This window comes from Mesocricetus auratus, unplaced genomic scaffold (genome assembly GCF_017639785.1).
Source record: "Mesocricetus auratus isolate SY011 unplaced genomic scaffold, BCM_Maur_2.0 Super-Scaffold_100010, whole genome shotgun sequence".
Classification (NCBI taxonomy): Eukaryota; Metazoa; Chordata; class Mammalia; order Rodentia; family Cricetidae; genus Mesocricetus; species Mesocricetus auratus.
Window position 1 is genome coordinate 81,768,455 of NW_024429194.1, and position 25,482 is coordinate 81,793,936.

The window sequence follows — 25,482 nt, forward strand, 5'->3', positions numbered from 1 at the left end:
ATAGGATTTCTCTGTATAGCCTTGTTTGTCCTAGAACTCTGTAGACTAGGCTGGCCTCAAACTCAGAGATCTGCCTGCCTCTGCCTCCAGAATGCTAGGATTAAAGGGGCCAGTCACATCCACCCCCACCTCTACCCCACCCCCAGAAAATCACTATTTGTCAAGGTCTTAGGTGTGCGCAGCCTGAGAGTACAGAGGTTAGTAGAATCAAATGAGGCAGCTCACGATTCAGTGAGTTTATTTCCAGTTGTGTCTGGCCTACACAAAAGTCATGTGTTCTCTTTCAACACTAGTCACTGGTAGTGTCTTCCAGACAGCAGCTGTTCCTATTCTCACTAGGATTCAGTCTCTGACTGTCTGGGCACACTTACCTTTCATTCTCGTGGCAGTTGGACCAAGTCCAGCTTTGAGTCATAATACACCCTTCCTGCAGCTGCCGCACTTTCCCAAGACCGACTCAATGGACAGGCTGAGTGAGTCTTCCCTTTTCTGGAGTGGAAATGTGTGCCATAGGCCTTTGGAGGACTTGACTGGAAGTTACTTTCCAGCACTAACCCTTTCTTTGTATTGTCATACTCTGTCCTTGAACACAACACAGGCCATTGCTGACTGAGCAGCCCTGCCAGGCAGTACACGAGAAGCCAGCGTGCAGCTGACAAACTGGCCCACTAGACCTCTCCAGCTCCTCAAGGCCCATTAAGCCCTGTCCTTTCCAGCAGCTAGAGTAGCAGTGGTCCTGGGGGTGGGAGCTTTTCTTCAGTGCTGCCCATAATTGCTCACTCACCTGGAGATAATGCTCTACTCACCCCCCAGTGCTCCTGTAAATGACCCTAATTAAAGCTAAGTAGGTTCTGTCTGCTGGATCTGGGTGGAACTTTGGTCTGTTTTGTCTAGCCGTTATCTTTGGTGCCCTACCTAAGGTGAAGACAGAAGAAAATGCTTCTTTAGGGACCGTTAACAGAACAGATGAGCAAATGGCCCACCTCTAGAGAAGAAAATGCTGAAAACCCAAGACTGGGAAGCAGCCAGCTGACTGGGACAGAAGCTGGGCAGCACTGAACTTGACTCTCAAACCTGTTTTACTTCTACCAGTACACCTTACCCGAGGCCACGTTTTCCAACTCCGCTCCGCTCACCCTAGTAAAAGAGGAACCTGCTCCAGAGTCCTAACCTTCCGACTTGTGTTCTATGTATTGTCGAACTCTGTCCTGGTATCATGTAAGGTTGGGATGGAGCCCCACGTGCTACTTAAGCTTGGGCTGTTGCAAAGATGGCTCATGGTTTCAGAAAGCACTCCTCTTCCAGAGGCTATGAGTTCTTTTCACCAGCTCCAGGACTCTCAGGGTACCCACATGCATATACACAGACATGCATAATTAATGTTTCACTGGTTTATCTGCCTCATTCCAGGGAAGGCCCTCATGCCCAGGAGTAGAAAACAGTGGCCAACAGAAAAACTCAGTGGTATTTTTGGGGATTTTGTTTGGGGGATCTGGATTTTTTGTTTTGTTTTGATGGGTGGGAAGAACTGGGGAGGATCTATCTGGGAGTTGGCAAGGGGGTAGTGGTACATGATGAAAATTATTGAATGAAAAATTGTTTAATTAAAAAAATCAGGGGCAGTGATGCGTGTCTCTCATCCCAACACTTACTTACGTTGTGGAAGCAGGAGGATCAAAAAGGCGAGTTCACCCTCAGCTGCATAATGAGTTCATGGACTACATAATGCTAACCTGGACAACATAAGACCCCGTCTCAACATATTTATAATATATATGCAAAGTACACTCTGTAGAAAATAAAAATCATATGTACTGTGTACCCCAAGTGTACAGTGCCTGTGGAGGCCAGAAGAGGGTGTGAGAGCCCTTGGTATGTGGACGCTGGGAATCGAACCCAGGTCCTCTTGAAGAGCACCCAGTGCTCTTAATTACTACTATCCAGAAGCCTAAAAAGTTCTCTCTACAAAAAACGAACTTTCTACCACAGATTCAGGGTTTGGCTTTAGCTGAGAATAAAAAGAGTGACAATCCAGTGTGAGGGGAGAGTCCTAGTCAGCCACCGCACAACTTTTCTGAAACGCCTATCCGGAGGAAGCTGATGCGCCTGGCGCAGGCGCGCCGGAGCAGACTCTATGCCCCGAGCTCGAAGCTGTGAGACCATCCGCAGGACGAGGAGCTCCCGGGCAACTCCGGGGGCGGGGCCAGAGACCACCTGTGTGCGGGGCGGAAAGAGAGTGGCTGGGGCTCGCGCGGTGGGCGGGGCGCCGGCGGAGCCTCCTGCCGCGAGCTGCAGGTCGGCTGTTGGTCTCTGAGCGGCCGGCAACGGTTTTTCTGTTTCTCTCAGGACGTCCTGTCTGGTCGCGGCGCGATGCCTCTCGATCCTCGGGTGGCCATGGGGGACGCTGGCAATCAGGACATCTTGGCTGTCTTCAACCGCCTGCGCTTGGTGCTTAGTAACCAAGTAGCAGCCGCCTGGCGAGCTCGGGACCGCGCGGCGGGCGTGGGAGGCGAAGCCGCCCAGTTCGTAAACGGTCGAATTCGCCCACGCGGGATCTGAGTGACTTCTCCGACCGACCGTGCTTGCCCACGCCAGTGAGTAACCCTCACTCCACGTCCAATACGTTCACTGCTCTCGCCGAGTTAGACTTCGGTGAAATAGTGCTTTGGGTGGTGTTTCGTGTCCGCCTTGGGTGATCCGGCGTCTCCCAAAGAAAAACTAACAGCACCTCACTTGAATGACGCAAACTGGTCGCATCCCCTCTAGCTGTAGAGCTAACGCATCACCCAGTTCCTTGTCACTTGAGCTGTCCGAGTGTGTTTAATATGCATGGTTACTTAGTAGTGGCCTGCTGAAGAGACATCAGCGTCCTTTTTTTTTCTTTTTGAGGGAGTATCTCACTATGTAGATGAACCTGGACCAACCTGATCTTGAACTGGTAATCTTCCTGCCTCTGCCTCCTGAGTGCTGGGACCTTAAATGTGTGCCACCGTGCTTCCGTGCCTTTTATAACCTAATCTCGAAAGTAGTATGCTGTCGCTTTTGCCACATTTTCCTGGTCACACAGACCACCTTGGTAAAAGTGAGGCAGAAGCTGTACAAGAGATAATTGGAGGACGGTTGGGCCAAGTCGTTAGTGAAGAGAGAAAAATCATGCCCAAGTGCCTGTCATGTGAGAGACAGCCACTACCCAATGGATGATAAGGGAGAGTGTCCCAGGAGCTCGTTTTCATTTATGTGCTAAGTTCCTAACTGGATGTTAGAGGTAGGAAGCAAAGGGTATGGCTTAAAGACCTAAGTTATCTTCTCTGTGCAGACTACATACATAATAGTGTATTGCTAATACAATTCAGCAATTGTATTGATAACTCTCCATGGGGCCCATGATTAACCCCTCACCAGTGCAAAGCCAAAGCATTTTACATGCTAAGCAAGTACCTGATGACTGAGAGTTTATAATTTATAGCTATAATATTACAATTTTTTTTATTTTGGTTTTGCGAGACAGGGTTTCTCTGTATTGTTTCGGTCCAGCCTGGCCTCGAACTCACAGAGATCCGCCTGCCTCTGCCTCCCGAGTGCTGGGATTAAAGGCGTGCACCACCACCGCCCGGCCATTTACAATTTTTTAACAACTTAAAATTTAAATGTATGGGTGTTTTGTCTGTTTATATATATATCTGTGTGCCTGGTGCCCATGGAGGCCAGAAGAGGGCATCATATTCCCAGGAATTGGAGTTAGATGATTGTGACCTACCATGTGGTTGGTTACTGAGAACCAAACCTAGATCTTCTGTTAACAGCTGAGCCATTTCTCCAACCCCAATATTGTTGCAGCTGTCTAAAGTTCTAAAAAAAAAAATTGGACTGGAGAGATGCCTCAGTAGTTAAGAGTACTAGCTGATCCAATTCCCAGCACCAACATGGCAGGTCACAATCTTACGTAATTCCAATTATAGGGGACCCAAAACCCTCTTCTGGCCTCCATGAGCACCAGGCACACATGGGGTACCAGATATACATGAAGGCAAAACACACAAAAGTTTAAATTTCTAAAATCCTAGATGACACTTCTCAACATTTTTTTATTTTTTTGCAGCAGAATGTCTGGTGTGGGATATGACTGAAAATATTATTTAGTTGTGCAAGAAGAAATGGTACTTATATACAAAAGAAAGACATGATTTTTTGGTTTTAAGTAAATACAACATACATCCTACAAGTCTGGACTTTTAGATCTTCCTGATGGAAGACCACCATGATACCATTACTCTCCCAATAATTAAATGAGGTGCCAATGATGAAACATGGTCACAATTAGCGCCCTTACAAGACTCCTTCCCAGATATCTGACCAGGACCAAGACTGGAATTTCTCATCTATGGTACTTAACAGTGGAGTATTCTCCCATACCTGATTCTGGTTCTGTTGAGAGGACCTACTTAAGTGACTTTCTCCAGCTCATTGAAAGCAGCAGAACAAAAGCCTCATCCAGGCCATGGAAGCTGGACCACATGCCTGTGAAGAAAGCATTGCAAATCTCATCTTTGGAAGTGTTTTTCTTAGCATGCCATGGTGAGTTATGCCTGTTGTCTCAGCACTTAGGAGGCTAAGGCAGGAGAACTGTCACAAGCAAGGCTAGTTTGGGCTGAATAACTTTCAGAGTGAGACATTATTTCAAACAAGAACCCCTAACAGTTGTCAGTGCCTGTGTAAAATATCTCAGACACTGCCTGTACTGAGCTCCTTAGACTGCACCAGGATCCACCCCATTGTGAGGAAGAGGGGAGGTGACACTGGCCATCACCATCTATGTGATCATCTGATTATGGTATGTCTGTGTCCTTGGGGTGAGGCAGCATGCCCTCAGTTGTGTTGTATATATTAAATTATGCTGTGCAGGATATCATGGTGCCCTGAACAGAGATGTCAAAACTTTGTTAAAGAAATCAGATTCCATCCAATTTTGTCATCCCCCAGACCTTTGAACTGGCAGGGTCTGTGCCTAATTTCTCTGTGTCTAGAAAGTACTGGCAGTACCTAGTCAGGAGATGAAATGGGGAGCTCCTTCAGAGGCCAGTTGGTGTCACACTAGCTCCAGATATGGGTGCACTTGTCCACACCCCCAGAAAGATCTGACTGTATTTACCCTAGACCATAAAGTTGAAGGTGTGTTGGGAAGTAGCAGGTAACATTCTCCAGGTTGCCAGGCCAGGAAAACAGTACATCCTGCTCTTTGGAGATGCAGATAATAATAGCCCACGATGCCTATGTTCTATTTATCAGCTATGGTCTGCTTGTTAGCACATCATACCTTCAGCAGCAGCTTGACTTGCCTGATTGGGAACACAGCCATCTTGGAGATGGCAATAGTGATACCTAGAGTTAGGAAGTCATTGGTGAAAGCTAATGGCCTGTTCCAGCTAGGTGGCACCAGGGAAAACAGTAGGCACAGATGAGAAGAAGGCAACACCTAGATTAGCGTACTGCCACAGTACCAAACGAATAGGTCACGTTTCCTAGTTATCAGAATTTAAGTGTGAATGTTAGACAGCTGTTAAGCTAGTTTGTACTGTGTTGTATAAGATAACTCAGCCTGCTAATATATATTCTTAGAAATATATAACAATTTTCTTTCAGGTATGTTTTGAGTACAGTGCCAAAAATCACAACTGGGCAAGCATAACCTACAGGATGTTTCTTTTTATCACTTGCTCAGGGTCACTTTGTGTCTACTAGAGTTTTATCTGGTGAGTCTTTCCTTGCTTTTTTTTTGTATTATGTTGACTTGACATCAAGTAAAATAGCAGATTAATTGCCAGTTAAGGAGGGGTTAAACCTTGCATCTTTGAGGCTGGAAAGATGACTTTGGTTAGCATATTATAAACTTCATGAAGACCCAAGATAAGCTCCCAGTACTCACATAAGGCAGCTCACAACCACCTGTATGTACCACCATCTCCAGGGGCATCCATGGGCACCTAAACTCATGCACATACCCGTATGCACACACATATGCATATAGTTATAAAAAGTCTTAAAAAGTGATCTTTCATCAACTAATAGCCTGGGGAAATGAGCCATTTTCTACTTGGGCCTCTGTGGAGATCTTCTAGGAGGAATAAAGCACTGATTTGGAAACAAGTCTGATGCAGGGTCTCCAAACAACAATTCCCTCCAGTGCCTTCTAAGAAATTAAGAGTACAAAGTACACACTTGAGAGAAGGGGGTTCCCTGTACATACCATTCAATGTTAAGAGTTCAGAGGAAGGTGGGGTCGTCATATCAAGTGTGGCATCCAGCATAATCCTCCTACTCCAATTCCCATTGACACTAGCAGGACAAAGCATGAGTGGAAAAATTTGTTTGGCTTTTAGCTGGTGATTTCACAGTTTATAACATGAAGAAGGTCTTTATTCCCTCTTAAGCAAGGGCTTGGGCTACATTAGCCACTCTAATGAGTCTACTCTGACACTGTGGACCTTTGCAGATGTCTTGGTTACTGTTCTCTTGCTGTGAAGAGACACCATGGTCAAGACAGTTGTGGTGGTTTGAACAGGAATGGCCCCCAAAGGCTCATGGATTTGAATGCTTGGTCACCAGGAAGTAGCACTATTAGGAGGTGTAAACTTATTGGAGGAAGTGTGTCACTGGGGTTGTATTGCTAACTGGGGTATGCAAAAAAATCTATGAATGTGGCCATGGCTTAGGAAAAATTCTTATCCATCTGAGGGGAAAAATAAGTAATTATCTCTCTCTCTCTCTCTCTTTTTTTTTTTTCTTTATGAGACAGGGTTTCTCTGATTGTTTTGGAGGCTCTCGGTCCAGCCTGGCCTCGAACTCACAGAGCTCCGCCTGTCTCTGCCTCCCGAGTGCTGGGATTAAAGGCGTGCGCCACCACTGCCCGGCCAGTAATTTTCTCTTTTACCTCATCTTAAATAATCCTTTCTGAGAATCTGTCTCCACACAGCTACATATATACAGCTACATATCTCTCTTTACATACATATATCTCTCTCCTATATGGCCAGTCATCTCTATACACAGTTACATCTATTTTCACATGGCTACACATGTTTCTTTTACATATATTTCTTGTTTACATCTCTTTTCTATTCAGTTTCATCTTCCTTGCTTCCACACAGTTACAGATCTCCATACAGCCACAGTTATACATTTCATTCACATAGCTCTCTCAGCATATAGCACTTTACACAGTTCTAGGCACAGCTCCTCAAACACACACTCACATCACACTGCTATATCATTCATTCGCTCATAGTCACACTCACAATCTTCATGTCTCACACTTCTCTCTGCCCATTCAGCTATATCCCTCACTCATCGAGCACATGCGCGCGCGCACACACACACACACACACACACACACAGAGCACAGTTCCTACATAGCTCTACATAGCCGCCTCTCTCCACACCATCATTCCTCTCACAGTGCAACTCTGGACAATTATATGTTACATTTTCAGGGCCCAACCCATTGTCATAACACAAGGTAAGTCACACAGTTTTTCTCAGGCTAGGGAGGTCACATTGACCAGCTAGTGAGTGACACTTAGCCATGCACATTCTCAGACAAAGTAAACCTTGAGCTTGTAACGTAAACTGAGGCTGGGACTATGTACAAAAAGTCACTTACTGAGAAAGTTATGTCTACTAAAGTTACTTCAAGCTCTGCCCTTGAATCAGCAATGAACACCTGGGAAAATGACCTCATGTGTTTGTCTCTAGGGGCAACCAGATATTCATCTCCAGGGACAACCAGTTTGTTTTGAATATTTTCTGAAATCTAAATTAGCTGTCTTTATGACTGAAAATTCTATTACTTTCCTATGTTAGTCTGAATAATAAAAAATGTCCTAGTATTATTAATAGTCATCAAAATTACACACATTAAGCAAAACTCATCTTCCTGACCATCCACAGCTATATGTGTGCCCAAAGATGGAATATTTACATGCGATAAACACACAAGCAATGGGAAACACCCATTGCAGTTCTTAGGGAAGAAATGAAGTGGCACATGACAGAAATTACAGACAGGCACAACTGGTCACTCCATAGCCTTGTCTGGTGGGGCTCCTCAATAGAGAGTCATCTGTCTGGTGGGTTGACTTGTTAACACTAGTTGTCACCTGTTGTATAATCCCACGGCCATTGATGCCAGCAGCTCTCAGCAAGGATGGGCTATGAGGTTTCAAATGCTCAAGCCGGGCCCAGTGCCTCTCCCTGGATGCCTACCAGTGCAGATGTAGAACCCGGGGCTCCTTTTCCAGCACCATCTCTGTTTAGTGTGTGCTGCCATAATTCCTGCCATGATAATGGACTTAAACCTCTGAACCTGTAAGCAAGCCCCAATTAAATGTTTTCTTTTATAAGAGTTGCCATGGTCTTGGTGTCTCTACAGCAATAGAAACCCTAAGAAAGCCTTTCTTTTTTTTTTAAGATTTATTTATTGCATACATACTGTTCTGCCTACATGACAAAAGAGGGCACTAGATTGAATTGTAGATGGTTGTGAGCCACCATGTGGTTGCTGGGAATTGAACTCAGGACTCCTGGAAGAGCAGTCAGTGCTCTTAACCTCTGAGCCATCTCTCCAGCCCCAAGAAAGCCATTCTTATAAAAGGAATTGTTTAATTGGATACTTGCTAACAGTTTTAGAAAGTTAGTCCATGATCATGGCTGGAAGCAGACAGACAAGGTGCTGGAACAGGAACTGAGAGCTTTACATTCTAATTGGGGGGGGGGCTGGGCCTAGTATGAGTTTTTTAAACCTTAAAGCCTATCCCCAGTGATACCTCCTCCAACAAGATCACACTAAAAGTCACACCTGATCTTCCCAAACAGTTCCACTAATTAGAATTCAAGCATTCAATAAAAGCCTGTGGGGACCATTCTCATTCAAACCAACACACTGTATATCAGACAAAGGTGCTTCCCACTGGGAAGACAGCCCCATAGTGGGAGGAAAGGGACCTCTGACAAGAAGTGAAATAGTAGTAAAAGGACTGTAGTCAGGTTTGAGGTCCAGCTGCCTGGGCCCTTGTTAGGACATCTTCTGCAGGTCATCACATGGACTCAGGCCTCTGTTGGTGCCATTTCCTCTAGCAGCTGGCCTGTTTCCCTATTCCTTTTCTAGGAATGGACCTGGTAGACAGGCTGTTTGGAACTCTGGAAGTGATTTCTTTTGTTGTTGTTGTTATGACTTAAGGAATATTGACACAATATGACTACCAATAAAGGAACATTTGTCCCCATAGGATAAAAACTAATGAAACCTTTTTTATGTTAGAATGAAAACTGGTAATAATTACAACAAAATTTCCTTTTTTGATAACTAAAACTTTCTGTTGCATTGTTTTGGGAGTTTTGGTTTTTTTTTTGAGGGGGGTGTTTTGAGACAGGGTTTCTTTGTGGCTTTGGAGGCTGTCCTGGAACTAGGTCTTGTAGACCAGGCTGGTCTCAAACTCACAGAGATCCACCTGCCTCTGCCTCCCAAGTGCTGGGGTTAAAGGCGTGCGCCACCACCGTCAGGCTCTTGTTTTGGTTTTGAGACAGGTTCTCTACATTGTGCTGTCTGTTCTGGAACTCCTATGTAGACCAAGCTGTCTTTGAACTTACAGAGATCCACCTCCCTCTACCTTCCCCAGTGCAGGGATTAAAGGCGCATATGACCACACCTGTCTTTTTTTTTTTTTTTTTTAAGAAGTCTGTAAAGGCATGGTAGGATAAATAGCCATATAACTCAATAAGTAATTATTAAGAAAGGGGAGCAATTTTTGTATATTCTTCCTCATTTAAGATTATCAGCCATACTGTTTTGTCTGAGACTGTGATCCCAGAATGTTTGAAATGTGCAGCCATGTTCTTGTCTCTTTTAAATTTTGACAAGATATGGTTGCTGGTGTAAGTTTACTTGCCCCAGTTTTTTCTTCTTGTGATTAATGTTCATGTGGTTTAACATCTTAATTTTCTTTCAAATATCTGTTGTCATGCTCATACTTGTGTGGAACAGGTCAAACCTCCCTTCCATCTTAAGACTGAGTAAAACCCCACTGCACACACATATCATCTCCTTTTCTTATCCTTTCATCCAGAAATTGTCAATTTGGTAGTTTCCATGATTTAGTAATATTGCTTTGAAAATAGTTTGTACAAATATCTGATTTGAATAGATATGTAAGAGTGGAGTTGCTAGATAAGAATATCTGTTCATTTTTGTCATTGCTGTAGGCCAGATATCTAACAAAGAATATAAGAAGCATTTATTTTGGTTCACAGTTTATGTGTTTGATCAATACTCATTTAATCTATATGCTTGGGCAGACTATCATAGTGGCAAGAAGAGTATGATAGACACTTTTTAACCCTTTTTGACAGAGGTGACATAGAAAGAATGGGCAGTGGGCTGACTTTCTGTGCAGGGCCCCATAACATGGTACTGTCCACGGTCAGGGTCAACCTTTATGTGTGCCTTGGAGTCTCCAGGAACCTCTCTTTTCTTGGCTCAATCAGAAGGGTCAGCCCCAGAGGCCACTGTGCCAGGGATCAATTTTGGTTTGAAATCTGGGGGTAAATGGTGTTTAGATGTAGAGCAGAGAGATTTTGGTGCCCTGTAGATGGTGACCTGCAGGTTATTCAGGGACAGAAACATCCCTCCAGTTCACTCGATGACTACAGTGACAGAGCAGGATTGTATTAGGTGCTTTGGCACCAGAGGTGAGGTGAACACACTCTGAAAGCCAGCTTGTCAGTGCCACAGAGTGCTTTTCCTGCCTCCAAATTATTCATTAGCCATTAGAACTTGCATATTATGAATTATGGAAGAGTGCTGTTTCTATTAAGCAAGGGGGACATATCCTTGCATGGCTTTTTTATAGTAAATTCCATTATTTCCAGACTATAAATGATGCATTATTATAATACTGCATTCAGAATAAAGAAACTGGCCTGTTTGCTGAGCTCCATGGAGTCCAAATGGCCTTTGGTGGGGGATGTGACTGACAAGAAGACAGTGTGCTAGCTGTTAAAGGCTTTTCCCAGGGACCTGCAGAGATGTGTTCAGAGGGGAGGAAGGTGCAGTGTAAGGGCCAGCATGAAGCAAAAGCTCATGGAGAAATGGGACCCAGAAATCAGAGCCCAAGCTGGGTGAAGGTCAGTGATGAGGAGAGCTGCTGAGTCCCAGCATGGACTGATGGCTGTGCAGGCTGGCTGGCATAGAGTGTTGTCTGTGAGTGACTGGGTATCCCCTACAGGTTTCTAGAGCATAGAGAGGCTCTCGTGAGTTAGTGAAGAACTGGGAAGACCCCATGTGAGAACTGCTCTGGGCACCTATGAAAGGTGGTATTTTCTCTAGGGTAGTTGAACGGTACCTAATGCCCCCTACATTCCAGGATAAGCTCTTAGCTCATATAAATGAAGAGTGTCTGTTCCATAGAGAGATGCTAAACTTGCACACTTCTGTGCCAGAACAGTCTTAAAGATCCCGGAGGTTCCAGCCCTTCATTCCACTCCACTAATAGTGTTCGTACCTTTCCTGTGCCCTCCAAGGGCCTACCAACCTCTATTAGACTTTTGCCTCCCACCAGAGCGGGTCTATGGGGGTCATGAACCCAAAGTAGCTTCTCCTGTGAACTAGTTTGCAAGCCTCATGAACAGGGACAGGAGCTATCTCCTGCCCTATTTCCCCCCACTATAGTTCTGACCCCTTGAAAGTACTTACTGAATAGCTTGTAAATTTGCCAGTAAGTTGGTCTTAGTTCCTTTCCTGGACCCTTGATGATGATAAACCCTGAAGCGTGAGAAGGTCAGCAGTAACTTATTCTTTAGAACCCTCCTCTGATTTTACTTCTGTTTCCTTGGTTGTTCTGGTTCCTGGTCTTTGAACAAGATTTCTACTCTCCATTCTTCAGTTAGAGCCAGGGCTAGGTGCTGCTCCATTCAGCTGCAGAGGAGCATTTAGAGTTTCTAGCTAAAAGACAGGGATGCTCCAAATACCACATCTTCTTTCTTGGGTGGATGATAATTTAACAGGCATGTTCTTAGTGTCCTTCTTGCCAGAGAAGGCAGAGCCACATTTAGCACTTACGTTTTCTCTCCATGTTTCTTGTGAAAACCCTATTTGCTACAGACACTGGGCTTATCCCCCTCTGTTGTTGTTTTTTTTTTTTTTTTTTTTGGCTAGAAAAGAATGTATTTTTTCTTAGCACCCTCACCATGATCCTGGCCTATATGATTCCTGACCCAGCTCTTCAAAATTTGGTGTGGTCCCTTTGGCTGTCTGCCCTTCTGATCTGGTATGTCCACCTTCTTGTGATCCTTTATAACATGGAGTTTAGTGTTTGCCTTGGATTCTGTGTGATTCTAGTCTTAGTTATTTCAGACCTCTGCATTCTTTCCCATCACCCTGCCTTGCCTAAACCCTCGGCTGTGGACTCTGTCTCACTCCAAAGACAACCCTTGAAATCCACCTTCATATTGGAGACACATATCCCTGGGCTCTTTTTCCATTGTAAACTGTCATGGCACCAACATCACAGTTCATGAGCATCTTTCTTGTCTCTGTCTTATCTTATCCTGGCTAACAGTGCTATGACTTCTTGGGGAATCTTTTTCCCTTGTCACACAGGATGGAACACTGCATTGGAGTGCTGTTCTCTGAGTGATAATCGGTTTAGTGGTGTGCCGCTGACAAGGGACAAACCAACCCAAGGATACTTTTAGATCACACTGCAAGAGCAATGGAAAAAGGGTCCAGTGATCAATAGTCTGTGGCTTTGTATCCAACTCCAGGAAGTCAGTGAGTGACATTTATATCATTCATATTGAACACATTGACCAGGGAAGACATTGGAATCTAGAAGCATCTGTAACAGTACTAGGAGAAAATGAAGGAGATCTGTGTTGTGCAAATAGGCCAGGTCATGTTGTGATAAGCATTCTCAAGTCTCAGGGGCTCAGCATATAGCAGTTTATCCCTGTGTCTAGCAAGTCAGCTTTGGGTAAATGTGACTGTCTAGAACATTGGTTCTCAACCTGTGGGCCACAATCCCCACAGGGGTTGTATATCAGATATCCTGCATATCAGATATTTACATTATGATTCTTTTTTTTTAAATATTTTATTTATTTATTGTGTATACAGTCTTCTGCCTGCATGCCAGCAGAGGGCACCAGATCTCATTCAAGGTGGTTGTGAGCCACCATGTGGTTGCTGGGAATTGAACTCAGGTCCTCTGGAAGAATAGTCAGTGCTCCTAACCTCTGAGCCATCTCTCCAGCCCTACATTATGATTCTTAACAGCAAAATTATAGTTACAAAGTAGCTAATGAAACAATTTTATGGTTGGGGGTCACTACAACATGAGGAACTGTATTAAGGGGTTGCAGCATTAGGAAGGTTGAGAACCACTGGTCTAGAGTTCCCATCTTCTAAACCAGGAGGGGTCTCATTTGCCTTATGATATAGCAATCCCTCTTCTCTACAGCCCCCAAAGAGAAGATAGGTCAGGTTAAACAGTCACTTTAAAGACCTTGGAAATGACACCTCCTATCTGTTCCTGTTTATTGGCCACATGATGTGGATGTTATCTCAGCACATGACTAGGTAGGGGAAACATGTGCCCCATACCCAGAACTAGAGACCCTGATTAGGAGCAAAAGTAAACACTCCACCATCAATCACTCTTCCTTCCTATTCCTACAGGTGTGTTGATGGTCCCATGGAGATAAGAGGCAGTTCCTTTCATAGCTGGGATGACAGTGTTGATTCCTACTGGGAGAAGGACAGCAGCAGAGACGACTAGACCACTGTGAAAAAGCACAGGCTCTTCAGACAAATGTGAGCTGCAAGACCAAGAAGTCAGAGCTACAGGCTGGATTGCCTTCTGTACCTCCTTTCTGGCACTCACTTCACAGCCACAGTGGCTGGCAGGTCGTCATCAGTGTTACAGAGGCAGGTGGGGCCAGGATATAAGTGGGCCAGCCTTGCAGGGCTGTTATGGGCTACAGCCAGGCAGGGCTCGACAGGAGCCATCAGCAGCTTTGATGTTCTGCTCCAGCTCTCGGTAAATGGTTTTGTACCTAAATCAGAGACAGAAGGATAGCTCTACAAAAGGCAGGGCCCAGCCATCATTCCTCACAGCCACAAGAGACCCTGCATGATCGTCTCTGTAGTCTGCAGGAATCTTATCTCCCAGACATAGATCAGGAACACCATTCCCGGGCCGTCACACGTACAGATGCACACACCATCCTTAGAACCTGGCACCACCGACAAATAAGCTTCACATAACCAGGCGGCACACTGAGCTTGCCCTGCATCGCATCTTGGGTGTGCTCCGTGGCACAACTGTGCAGTCCCACTGGGTCAGGTCATGTTGAGGAAGAAGTCATTAGACGAGAATGTCGGGAGAGCTGCAGGTTTCCTCCCCAAGTGAAAGGCACTATAGGAGGAAGGCAGAACTATGAGACAGTCCAGCCTCCTGTAGCCAAGAACACGGTCTTGACTAGACCTGAGGGATCACTTATTATCTACATAGACAGTTTTTTACTTTTTCTAAGCCTCACTTTCTGTCAATGCGGAATGGGCATAAGACCTATTCTATCTAAGGATTGGATTGTGTTCTCCAACTACAATAGCTGAAGCCCCAACCCCACCCAGGAGGTGACCTTGTCTTTCAGAGGTGAACAACTTAAAACAGGGTCTGTAAAGTGTCCCCAATGCAGCAGGGCTGCTGTCCCTACATAAAGGAGGAGACATCTACACTAGACAGTCAGGGGAAGATGGCCAGAGGACTGGACAGACGTGCTCAGATGTCCGGGAAGCCGAGGACTGGCAGACCCCACACGCTAGAAGAGGCAGGAAGGACCTGCCTGGAGCCTTCAGGAGGAGTGTGGCCATACCTTGGTTTGTGATTTCTGTCCTAGAACTTAGTGATGAGCTTCCCTTGTTGTCTGCCATGCCACCCTAGGAGCGACCACACCATGTGCCACCCTCCCTCTGCGTGTCCCCACCCCCACCTCAGGTGGCTTGGAACATAGGGGTAGACTGTGCTCATTCAGGCCTTTGCCACAGCCAAGTACAAACATCGTGGAAGGTACCTCTTACACAGAAGAGCAGGACACAGTCCTAGCCCTGTCCCGTTTCCTGTACCCTAAAAGCTGTGTAGCGACTCAGTTTCCTCATCAGCAGGATGGGGACAATCCTGCCTTCTTTCTAGGCTGTCACAGAGAGGAAATGACAGCAGAGCAGCTGTGCAGTGACTACTTTCCATCTTTTTCAAAGAGACAAAAGGGATGCCATTTTCTCCTGACAGCAAGCTTTGACCTGACATCCATTTCTCAAAGGAAGATCCTTCAGATGTATGAAGAAAGTAGATTTCTATCTCTGTCCTGTTATCTGGGTCTCCCCTGATGCAGGTACACTGTGTTACAATCAAACTAGCATCTTGCTGTTCTGGCTTCCCCAGGACCTACAGTCACCAAGATTCCAATGGTTGAACTGGCAGCAGGAATGAGAAGACTTCTACAAGGGACTGTCCTTGGGGGCAGAAGACATGAGGCCTGGCCAGTGCTGTGTCAGCCCAGGTGGATTTCCAGAATGCTGGCTCTGGCAGCATCAAGCCCACCATGCCTGCCCTGCTCCAGCCTTCTATGGCAGTGCTGTATGCTGGCTCTGCAAACAGGCCCTCTGGGTGACTGCCCTGTCCCCCAAGGTGGACATGCAGCACCTGAGTCTATTCAATACCAGCCTCCCTGTAAGTCACAATGATGGGTTTTTTGTCTCAGACTTACCTAGCCACATTGGACAGGTCCAGGTGCTTCTGAACCTCCAGCAGAACCTCCCGGAAGAAGCGCAAGCGCTTCTCTTCAAACTGCTGGCACTGCTCGAACACCTGCTCCATGTTCTCCATGTACTGGGGTGTGGTCTGATCAAGCTCCTTCAGGGCCTTCTCATACTTGTCCTTGGTCTGTGTTGAAATTGGCACAGGCAGAGGATAGTTTCCATCCCACCTCTGTTTACCCCATGTGCCCCACTGCTGCTCGGGCCTCCCCAGATTCCAAATGTGGGAGCAAGAGTTCCAGAGTCTAGCATTCTCCAAGTCCAGTCCCTGTGTTTCTTCATGGCAAGTCACACTCTGTACCTGCTCTCACACTCACTGATAGGAGGCCCAATCAGGTAAGATATAGGCAGGAGATAGTCACATCAACATTCAGTGTCCTGGATCCCAAACATATGTCTACATTGGTGGCACAGTTGTGAGCATAGCTGCCTTCTTTGTTCATTACATGCCTGTGTTCATTTTGTCAGTGGGGAGTGCTATGCTGTGTAACACTCTAGCCTAGATCTAGCCCCAGTAGCTGTGGCATGTGAGGCACCTTGGAGACAAGGTCATTGTCTTAAGTGCCAAATGGTCCTGGGCCTCACCCTTTATCAGGCAATGAGAATACTTTCTGCTTCATAGTATTTTGAGACTTAAAGGACTGACACAAAGCTATGTGGATTAGACATTCCTAAAGTCTGTCCAATCAGCCTTTTTTTCAAGGCTATCCAGAGGAAGGGCATTTAGGTAAAAGGATAAATTAAGAGCAATATGGTCCAACTTAAGCAAGTCTCTGGGGAGAATGTATTAAATCCCTAGCATGTGAAAGTGAACACCTGACATGTGTGCTTGGGCTTGGAGACCACATTCACCCGGACATGTGTACCCTACCTTCCATACCATGCTAATCTAATTCTTTTGTGGTTCCAGACAGTTGATAGGAGCTTCCTGGAAGTGAGGGGTAGCTTGGTTCTGGAAATGGCTATTTATTGCAGAGCTTTCCATATGTGTGTCTAGCAACTGAAGGGTGTTCATGGATGCATGTGAGAAGCACATGACACTCTTCCATGCCAATGCTCAGCATACCTCACCAGCCTGTGATTAGCCTTCAGAGTGTCCGTTAGCAGGTGGCCACTTCAGTGTTCCATCTGTAGCCTCTCAGGTGAAGGTACAGTACATTCACTTTTCCTTGGTCTCTCTGGAGCTGGCAAGATTTTCCGGTCGTACACTGTGTGGTGCACTCTTGAGCTTCTACCTAAGTAGAAAGAGTGCTAAGGACCTCATTGTTCAAAGTGACCTTCATGACTTCCATTTCAGATTGTTTTCTGAGGACTCTAGGCTTTCTGAAAGCTCTGCACTGCTTCATTTCCTCAAGATCTCCCATGGTTGTGCTAAAAAGCTGCCATTGCTGTCTTGTGTGTGTGTGTACTGTCAGATGAGAAAGCAGGTGCAAACTATAGGTAAACTATCACTACAAGCATTCATCAGACTATAGGTAAACTATCACTACAAGCACTCATCAGACTATAGGTAAACTATCACTACAAGCATTCATCAGACTGTAGGTAAAGTATCACTACAAGCATTCATCAGACTATAGGTAAACTATCACTACAAGCACTCATCAAACTATAGGTAAACTATCACTACAAGCACTCATCAAACTATAGGTAAACTATCACTACAAGCACTCATCAAACTATAGGTAAACTATCACTACAAGCACTCATCAAACTATAGGTAAACTATCACTACAAGCACTCATCAGAAAAGGACCTCACTGGGTCATTCTTGACAGCTAATTTCTAACTGATTCATAATACTGCTTTTGAATAGTTTCCTTGTTACTTAAAAAGCAAAGGACCTCATTCCACAGGTACTTGCCAAGTAACTGTCATCTGCCAGACACTCCTGGAAGTGGCTAGCCTGCCCCTTGTTGCTTTAGAGGCCATTGCAGCCTCCATGTTTACCCTGTGTTGCCAGACAACAAGCTTCCCTGCTGTTACCAACAGAGAGGTCTACAGACTGAGTCTCTGCATACAACTCCAGGCCAGGTACTGACAGACCAGCTGGTAGGTTAAAGAGTGATGCCAGCTAGCAAAATGCAGGGCTAAGAGAGCTGATATCTCATGTTGACATAGAGGACAGGAACGGCTTCCCTTAGTTGGTAAAATTGAACTAAAGCCTTCTGTTTCATGTCAGCACATAAAAGAACATTACTACTTTCTAGTTATTCCCACCTATCTAATTCTAGGCCCCATGCTTGTTTTTTCAGCCTTTAAATTTGCCTATTCCCTAGCAAATAGGAATAACTGTCCCCATTTCACAGATGAGGAAACTGAAGCTTAGGGCAGTCACTGCATCTGCCAGTGTCCTACAGCTCAGTAGCAGGGCTGGAGCTGAAAGTAGTTCTTTGGGGACAGTCTGGATAGCAAAACCTGATTCGTACACAGCAGTCCAGAGCTGCTAACAAGAAGAAAGCTACACTTTGACCTTCAAAAAATCTCTCAGCCAGTTGCTGACATCTTTGATGGCCACAAAAGGATCTTAGAGGATCTGAAGAAATCAACCAGTCCTGGTAATAGTTGGTGCAAATTTGCCTTGTGGCTGCCTGAACCTTTGCTTTAATTTCAGCCAATAGGCTCTTCCTTGACAGTCTATAGTGTGTACCCACCATAATGCAACCTCTGCTTGTCCTGTATTCTAGAGTGTTCATCTGCTGTCAGAAGGACTGCAGACTGGCTGCAGCGCTGTAACAGTCTGTAGGCTTTGTCTTTTGTTCTGCTGACTCGGTACTCTATTCCAGTAGACGTTGGCTCTTGGAGCTTTAATTTGAGCTGCTCTGGTGACTCATGCCTGCAATCCTAGCACTCAGGAGGCAGAAGTAGCATTGACAGGTCGAGGCCAACCTGAGCTACATAGTGAGTTCCAGACCAGCTTGAGCTACAAAGTGATACCTTGACTCCAAAAATATAAAGAAAAGGAAAAAAGACTTTAGGTAGGACTGCCACTCAACTGCACTGTGTCTTGTACATGTTCAAAAACCCTCTGGGCTCTGTTTTGGTTTCTGATACTCTGAATTTGGCACAGCTTTTGTGAGCACCTATTCCGGTTCTCACACCTTGTCTGCAGGTCCTGTGCCTATTACTGTTATTAGCACTTCCAGGGATGCCATGAAAAGCAGCTCTGAGAGCCCTGAGGTTCTAGTTGCTTCTTATGGTCACAAGTTACCTCTTTTTCGGTCTCCTGTTTAAAAGAGTAGGCCTGGGAATCACCCCACAGGTGTCTAATTGAGGTTCATTTAGATCCAAGAGATTCAAGAAAAAGGACAACTTGCCTCAATGCCTGACATCAGTATGAATTAGAAGACCAATTGGCTGGACAATGGGTTTGCTTGATGTAAAAGAAAGAAAAGAGACTCCTCTAATCTTTTTATACTAGGACCTTCATCTGAGAGATTCCTAACTAAGCCCCTAGGCCTACAGACTCTGTGATCCAGACAGCTGAGGGAAGACACACAAGTGTCAGGGAGAACCTCAGACCCTACGCAGAGGGGAGAAAGGATAGATAAAAGCCAGTACCTTGTGGCAACCATCTCAGGGTAATTCAAAATATGATCCAAATCTAACAAGAACCAAGGCACCTGAATGAGAGAACATATTTGACCAAAAGGAAGGGTACTAGGAAATGACTGCTTTGTAAAGGGCTGGCCAAACAGCAGCCCCACCCAAGGGCAGCCATGGTTAGCCCCTGGGTCAAGAAAGCCCATGAACTTCAGTGTCATTTTCAGTGGAATTTTGTGTGACACTTGTGGCTGGTGTTCCCATTATCCCATATCTTGTGTTAGGGTTTGGGTATAAAATATTAACCCAAAGCACTGATGGTTGGAGGATTTGTCAGCTGGCACTGTTAAGGAATGATTAGATCATAAGGGTGGTGTCACCAATGGATTAATCTGTTAATTTTTTCCTATTTGAATGGGCAGTTAGACCATGGGGTCTGTTTGTTGGAAGTGGGGACAGTGGAGCAGTGCCCTGAAGAGGTATATCTTATTTCTAATCCAGTCTCCTATCATTAGATACATACTCTTGCCAAGTGTTTCTGTGATGTTCAGTTTTGCCTCAGGTCTACAATGATGAGGCCAGAGAACCATGGACCAAAGCCACAAGTCAAAATAAGTCTACTCATTTCAGTTGTAGCAAAAATTTTTTGGCACAATAAATAACACAGGGTAATCTTTTTCTATGTATGTAAAGGTGTATATATCTACATGTATACTGTAAGCATATTGTGTACATTGTACCAAATTGAGTTAGAAATAAACACTTGTTTATCAAAGAAACTTGTGAGATAAGCCCACCAGAAACTACCACTCAGACACACTTTTGTTTCTGGCTTTTCAAGACAGGGTTACTCTGTAGACCAGCCTGGCCTTGAACCCAGGATATCCGCCTGCCTCCCAAGTGCTGGAATTAAAGGCATGCACCGCCACGCACCTAGATCACTCAGACACTCTTAAAGCCAAAAAGAAAATCTTTTAGCCGGGAACTTGCCTAACTCTTACAGCCCTTTGTCTTTTGTGCACAAAAACAAAACAACAAAAAAATGCATCATCACACTTCAGTTAGAAAGAACAGTAGTTAAAATGTAAGGTTAATGGTTTAGGGACTTTCTTGAAACTATAAACTAGTTCTTGGATGGATTAGGTCTTTGTTCCCATTTTGGCAGATTTGGGGGCCTTTGTGCTGGGTTTTAAGGTCGGAATGGTGCCTCTAACATGGCATCAGTTGTGCTAAATCTGGCACCTGTTAGAAAACAATCCCAAATGCTTTGCAAATTGTGTGTAACTTAGGAAAGCTTAGGTGAAGAAGACTGATATTGACAGATGTCTGATGTGTCTCAAGATGAACTATGTACTCGTGTATTTTAATATGTAAAGCTCTTGTAACATTCATATGGGAAAGAGTGTTAGCTAATGGCTCTGATAGCTCTAATGCCTCAGAATTTTAGTGGCAATTTAAACAGAAATTAGGATGAATAAGGGGGTGCTGATGGTATAGCTCAGTAAAGTACTGGCCTAGCATGAGTAAGACCCTGGGGTTCCATCCATAGCTCCCTAAAATAAAATGAGCTGACAAACATAAATAGGATTATAAGTATAGACGAGAGAGAAAGCTTCCAAGATGTGACATGTTCATTGCTGAATATAAGTTTAAGTCCTCTGGGAAACTTCTAAAATGTAAAAATGCAAGCTACCTGGATTGATGGGTGTGTTCTAGAATATTTAGAATTACTAGTTAGCATGTGTAATTCTGTATGTGAGTTAAAATAAGTTAATCCATGTAAATTGAAAAGTTTTTCAGGGGCCAATGGGATGCTTCAGTAAAGTGCTTGCTACAGGCATGAGAGCGAGTCTGATCCCTAGCACCCAAATAAAAAATTGGACATGATAGCATTTGATATACACAGCACTAGGGTGGTGGAGACAAGAGGATCTGCAGGCTGGGCAGCTTAACCTGAGCCTATCCCCAGGTCCCAGTGAGACTGCCTCAAAAAGAAAAGATAGACTGCTCCTGAGGAATGATACCCAAGCGTACCTCAGGCCTCCACATACACACTGAGACACATATACAAAACATGCACACACACAAACCAATAAATTTAGAAATTTTGTATACTTGGGCTGTGGATATAGCTCACTAGTAGTTATAGTGTATCTGCTTGGCATGTGTAAAACTCTGTTTCAACCTCTAATACTGAAAGAGACAGAATAAAATGAAAGAAAATTGTTAAGTAGGCAAAAAGCAGTATGGAGAAATTTACATGTATGGTAATCTATTTAAAAATTTTATGCATATAGGTGTCTTGCATGCACATATATCTGTATACCTTGTGTGTGCAGTGCCCATGGAGGCCAGAAGAGGGTGTTGGATCCCCTGAACCCATATTTACAAATTGTTGTGAGCTGGAAATTAAACCCAGTTCTTCTGGAAGAGCAGCCAGTGCTCTTAACCACTGAGCTATTGTTCCAGCTCCATAAGAATCTATTTTTATGAGAAAGCTTAAAAGGAAAGTATGGATGACAAGGGGTTTTGTGGGTTTGGAACAGTAGCCCACCAGTTAAGAGCACATACTGAGTTTGGTACCCGGCACCCACATTGGGCAGTTTACAACTCTAGGGAATCTGATGCCTTCTGGGCTCTAAAGTATTATCCTCATGTATAAAACCCGTTCAAAAGACACAATATACATATTTAGGCAGAGTCAGGCAGCCTGGTCTATAAGAGCTAGTTCCAGAACAGCCTCCAAAGCCACAGAAAAATCCTGTTTTGAAAAAAAAACGGGGGGGCTGGAGAGATGACTGGCTCAGTGGTGAAGAGCATTTGTCGTGACAGAGGACCTGGGTTCAGTTCCCAGTATTCACATGGTGAGGAGCTCACAGCCAACTGTGGCTCCTGTTTCAGGGCATGAGGGATCTTCTGATATCTGAGGGCAGCAGGCAAAACATTTTTATATATGTACACTCTCATGCAGGCAAAACAATTATATATAAAATCAAATATAAAAATGTATCTTAAAATGGTAAGCAATTGCAGATGGAAATGTAGACCTCTGCGGTTATCAACATAGGGTTTTTAGAAAATCACTGGCAAATGGGAGAACAGTAGTTGGAGTGTGTGGGTGGAAAAACCGAGTACCACTGAATAAACATTTCCTGTGCTGCTGTTGTGAAGGATAGCTAGAAGTCAAGAGGGTAATGATGGTCCACATAGGGATGACAGAGATCTGGAGTTTAGATCCCTTGGGGAAATGGTGGAATTAAAAACAGGTTTAGGGTAAAACCAAATAGGCAGAGGTAGACCTGCAGCCGTTAGATGAGTGGAGGCCAGAGGAGCATAGATACTGAGCAATTGGTATGGTGGGATCAAAGACAAACTTCACCATGAAGATTACTTAGAAAACATCAAAGGTGTCTGAGACTCGGGGTCATGGTTAGGATTAAATCTGTTGGCAGTGTTTGGGTAAAATAATAGTGAAATCAGATTCACAAAACTGGAAAGAAGGTGCCTAGAGGTGAGTAGCAGCTGAGATTTTTAGAATGTACTCCTTTTGGAAGAAGACAGTGACAGTTGAGAGTAGTGGTGCCAGGTAAAGAACTGAAGAAGTGCTGTCCTCAAGGAGGGAAATGGAAAAAGATGTAAGCAGAGCCATCCACCATCACCATGAACCTGCATGGTGACCAAAGACTGCCGTTCGGGTCACTTGGGAGGTCCAAACAAAACAAAAAGTCATCTTTTCTAATTACCACTTTTAATATGGTTTAACAGATGACACATGTGTCTAGCCTCAGCATTTCTACCCCATGGAAGAAATTTTGGAGAGAGAAAGTACCCCTAAAGAAAGTTATCAGTAATACACTGGCGAGAAAATGGAGGCTGGCTCTCAGAAGGGGCTCAGAGTTGTGCCGGTTGCTATGGGGTCAAGGGAAGACACATTGGTTCCAGCAGTCTGGCCACACTGGTAGCATCTGAACTTGCAGAGAACACAACAGGCCTGGCAAAGAGTGGCTCCAGCCAAAGAGCAGCTGGCTAGCTGGCCATGGAGGAAGCCACAGCACAAGGAATTAGACAGCATGGAAAGCACTCATCACATGAGTGAGTAATGAGGAAAGAGAGGTTGAGGACGAAGATGAGTACAAGGGCCAGGCAGAAGGTGGTGTGTGAGTAAATACGGACATGAAGGGGCTGGAGCTCAGCAGAACTGTCGGGAACAGGTGTTTCCTAAGAGCCATTTAGAAGAATGAGAAGGTGACCAGGAGTCTTCAATGTGGAGTTGTGTAAAGTGCTGAGTTACTGGGTCAAAAATAACGCTGTTGGGTGATGAAAATATGGTGGGAGCTGAGGAATACAGCTCAGTGGTAGAGCATTTGCCTAGTATAGTATGTGTGAGGCCCTGCGTATAGTTGCTGGAACACACAGGAAATATCTCTGAAAGTGATAGGAGGTAGGGTCAGTTAATGAAGGGAATGCACACTTAAGTCATCAATGAGGGCTAAGAGGTGTCTCAGGAGATAAATGCCCTTGCCACTAAGCCTGAAGACCTGATTTCAATCCCTGGAAGTCATATGATGGGAGGAAATACCAAATCCTAAAACTTACCCCCTGACGCCCACAAGCACTCTATGGCACACTGGTGCATACACATACACATTCCAAGTAAGATAATTTAAAAAGCATCAGTAATTTGACTACATAATTCACAAACAGCAGTTGGAAGAACAGAGTGGGAGAGTGCATAAAGTGACTTTCACTATATGGAGAGGGGATGCGGAACTGATGACGAGGAGCATTACATGGGAAAGACAAAGGAGGCTGGACCAGAGGTGGGAGAACTCGGCTAAGCAGGCCCTACTGGAATAGGAGTGCCAGCTAGTGGATCCTGTGTGCTTGCTTAGCATGCACAAGGCCTTGAGTCTGATCCTGAACAAAGAGGCCTAGCACCTAGCTGTTCCCACCCTGTCTGGGTGTCCCTTCTCCTTACTACTGTCTTTTGATCCTTGTGGGTTTTGTTGTTTGTTTAGTGGTGGTGGTGTTTTTGGTCCAGCTCTGAGCTGATGAATGTACAGCTTTTGTGAGGTCCCAACTTCCCTGAGGGTGTGTAGACAGACAGGGAAAATATTGCCAACTTCACACCAAGTCCCTTTCCAGAACGTCACGGAAGCTGCTGTGCTGCTCAGGTCAACACGTTCCATCTCCAACTCCTTCGTCCAAATGAATGCTAGGAAATGACTAAAGCCGCGTGGTTGACAAGTAGCCAGTTGACCTGGGGAGAAGCTGGGGCACTGCATTCGACACCCAAACCTGTTTTTCTTCTATTGTGCCCTACCTGAGGCAATATTTGCCAGCTGCTCCATGCTGGCCCTTGTAAAAGAGGCACCTGCTCCCGAGCTCAAACCTTGTAGCTACTAATGTTATCCAAGGTTTAGATGGCGCCCCAAGCACTAAACATGTTTCCGATCTTTCTAGACTTACCATGTTCTGACCCTGACAGGACCTGTGGCCTAGAGGAGGGCACTCTCTCTCCATTGACCGAACAGACAATTTATAATTACAGAATTACCAAACCGATATGGCACAGTGCAGACCTGTAATCCCAGAACGCAAGAAGCCGAGGCAAGAAGATCTCCAGTTCAAGTCCAACCTGGCAACTACATAGTAGGTTCTAGACTAGCTTAGCTTCACCGGAGAGAGGAGAAAATGAAACAGCAGTTTCCAGCACAGACTTTCGTTCAGGGTTTGGTTTGAGCTGAGAGAGTACAAAAACAAACGTTCCTCCACTGCTTCTCTCCAGGATCCCGTGAGGAGGGAACCCGCCGGCTCTGCCACCCTGTAGGAACCAGGAGGAGCGGACAGCGAGATGCGCGGGGCTCCCGGAGCTAAACCTGGCGTTTCCGCCCTGCACTGTGAAGGACCGAAGAACGGGGACGCGAGCGCCCGCGCATGCGTCTGTGGCGCCGGACTTAGAGGTTAGAACACAGAGGGGCCTGCCTGGTTCGCGCCGCTGGAACGTCAGAGCGAGGGAGAACGGCGCGTGCGCCTGCCTTGTGGGCGGAGCCTTGGCGCGGCAGGGGCGTGGC

General features: G+C 45.2%; 1 long non-coding RNA gene across 2 annotated transcripts; it reads left to right on the forward strand.

The window, feature by feature from the left end:
* Positions 1 to 1,866: 1,866 nt before the first annotated feature.
* LOC106020892 lies at positions 1,867 to 20,183 on the forward strand. 2 transcript variants are annotated; one of them, XR_002382198.2, is made up of 5 exons: positions 1,867 to 2,594; positions 4,100 to 4,575; positions 5,641 to 5,750; positions 12,650 to 12,820; positions 13,727 to 20,183. It is a non-coding gene; the product is annotated as an uncharacterized LOC106020892 (long non-coding RNA). The 2 variants fall into 2 exon arrangements; XR_001196296.3 differs by having other exon boundaries at positions 4,103 to 4,575.
* Positions 20,184 to 25,482: the final 5,299 nt, after the last annotated feature.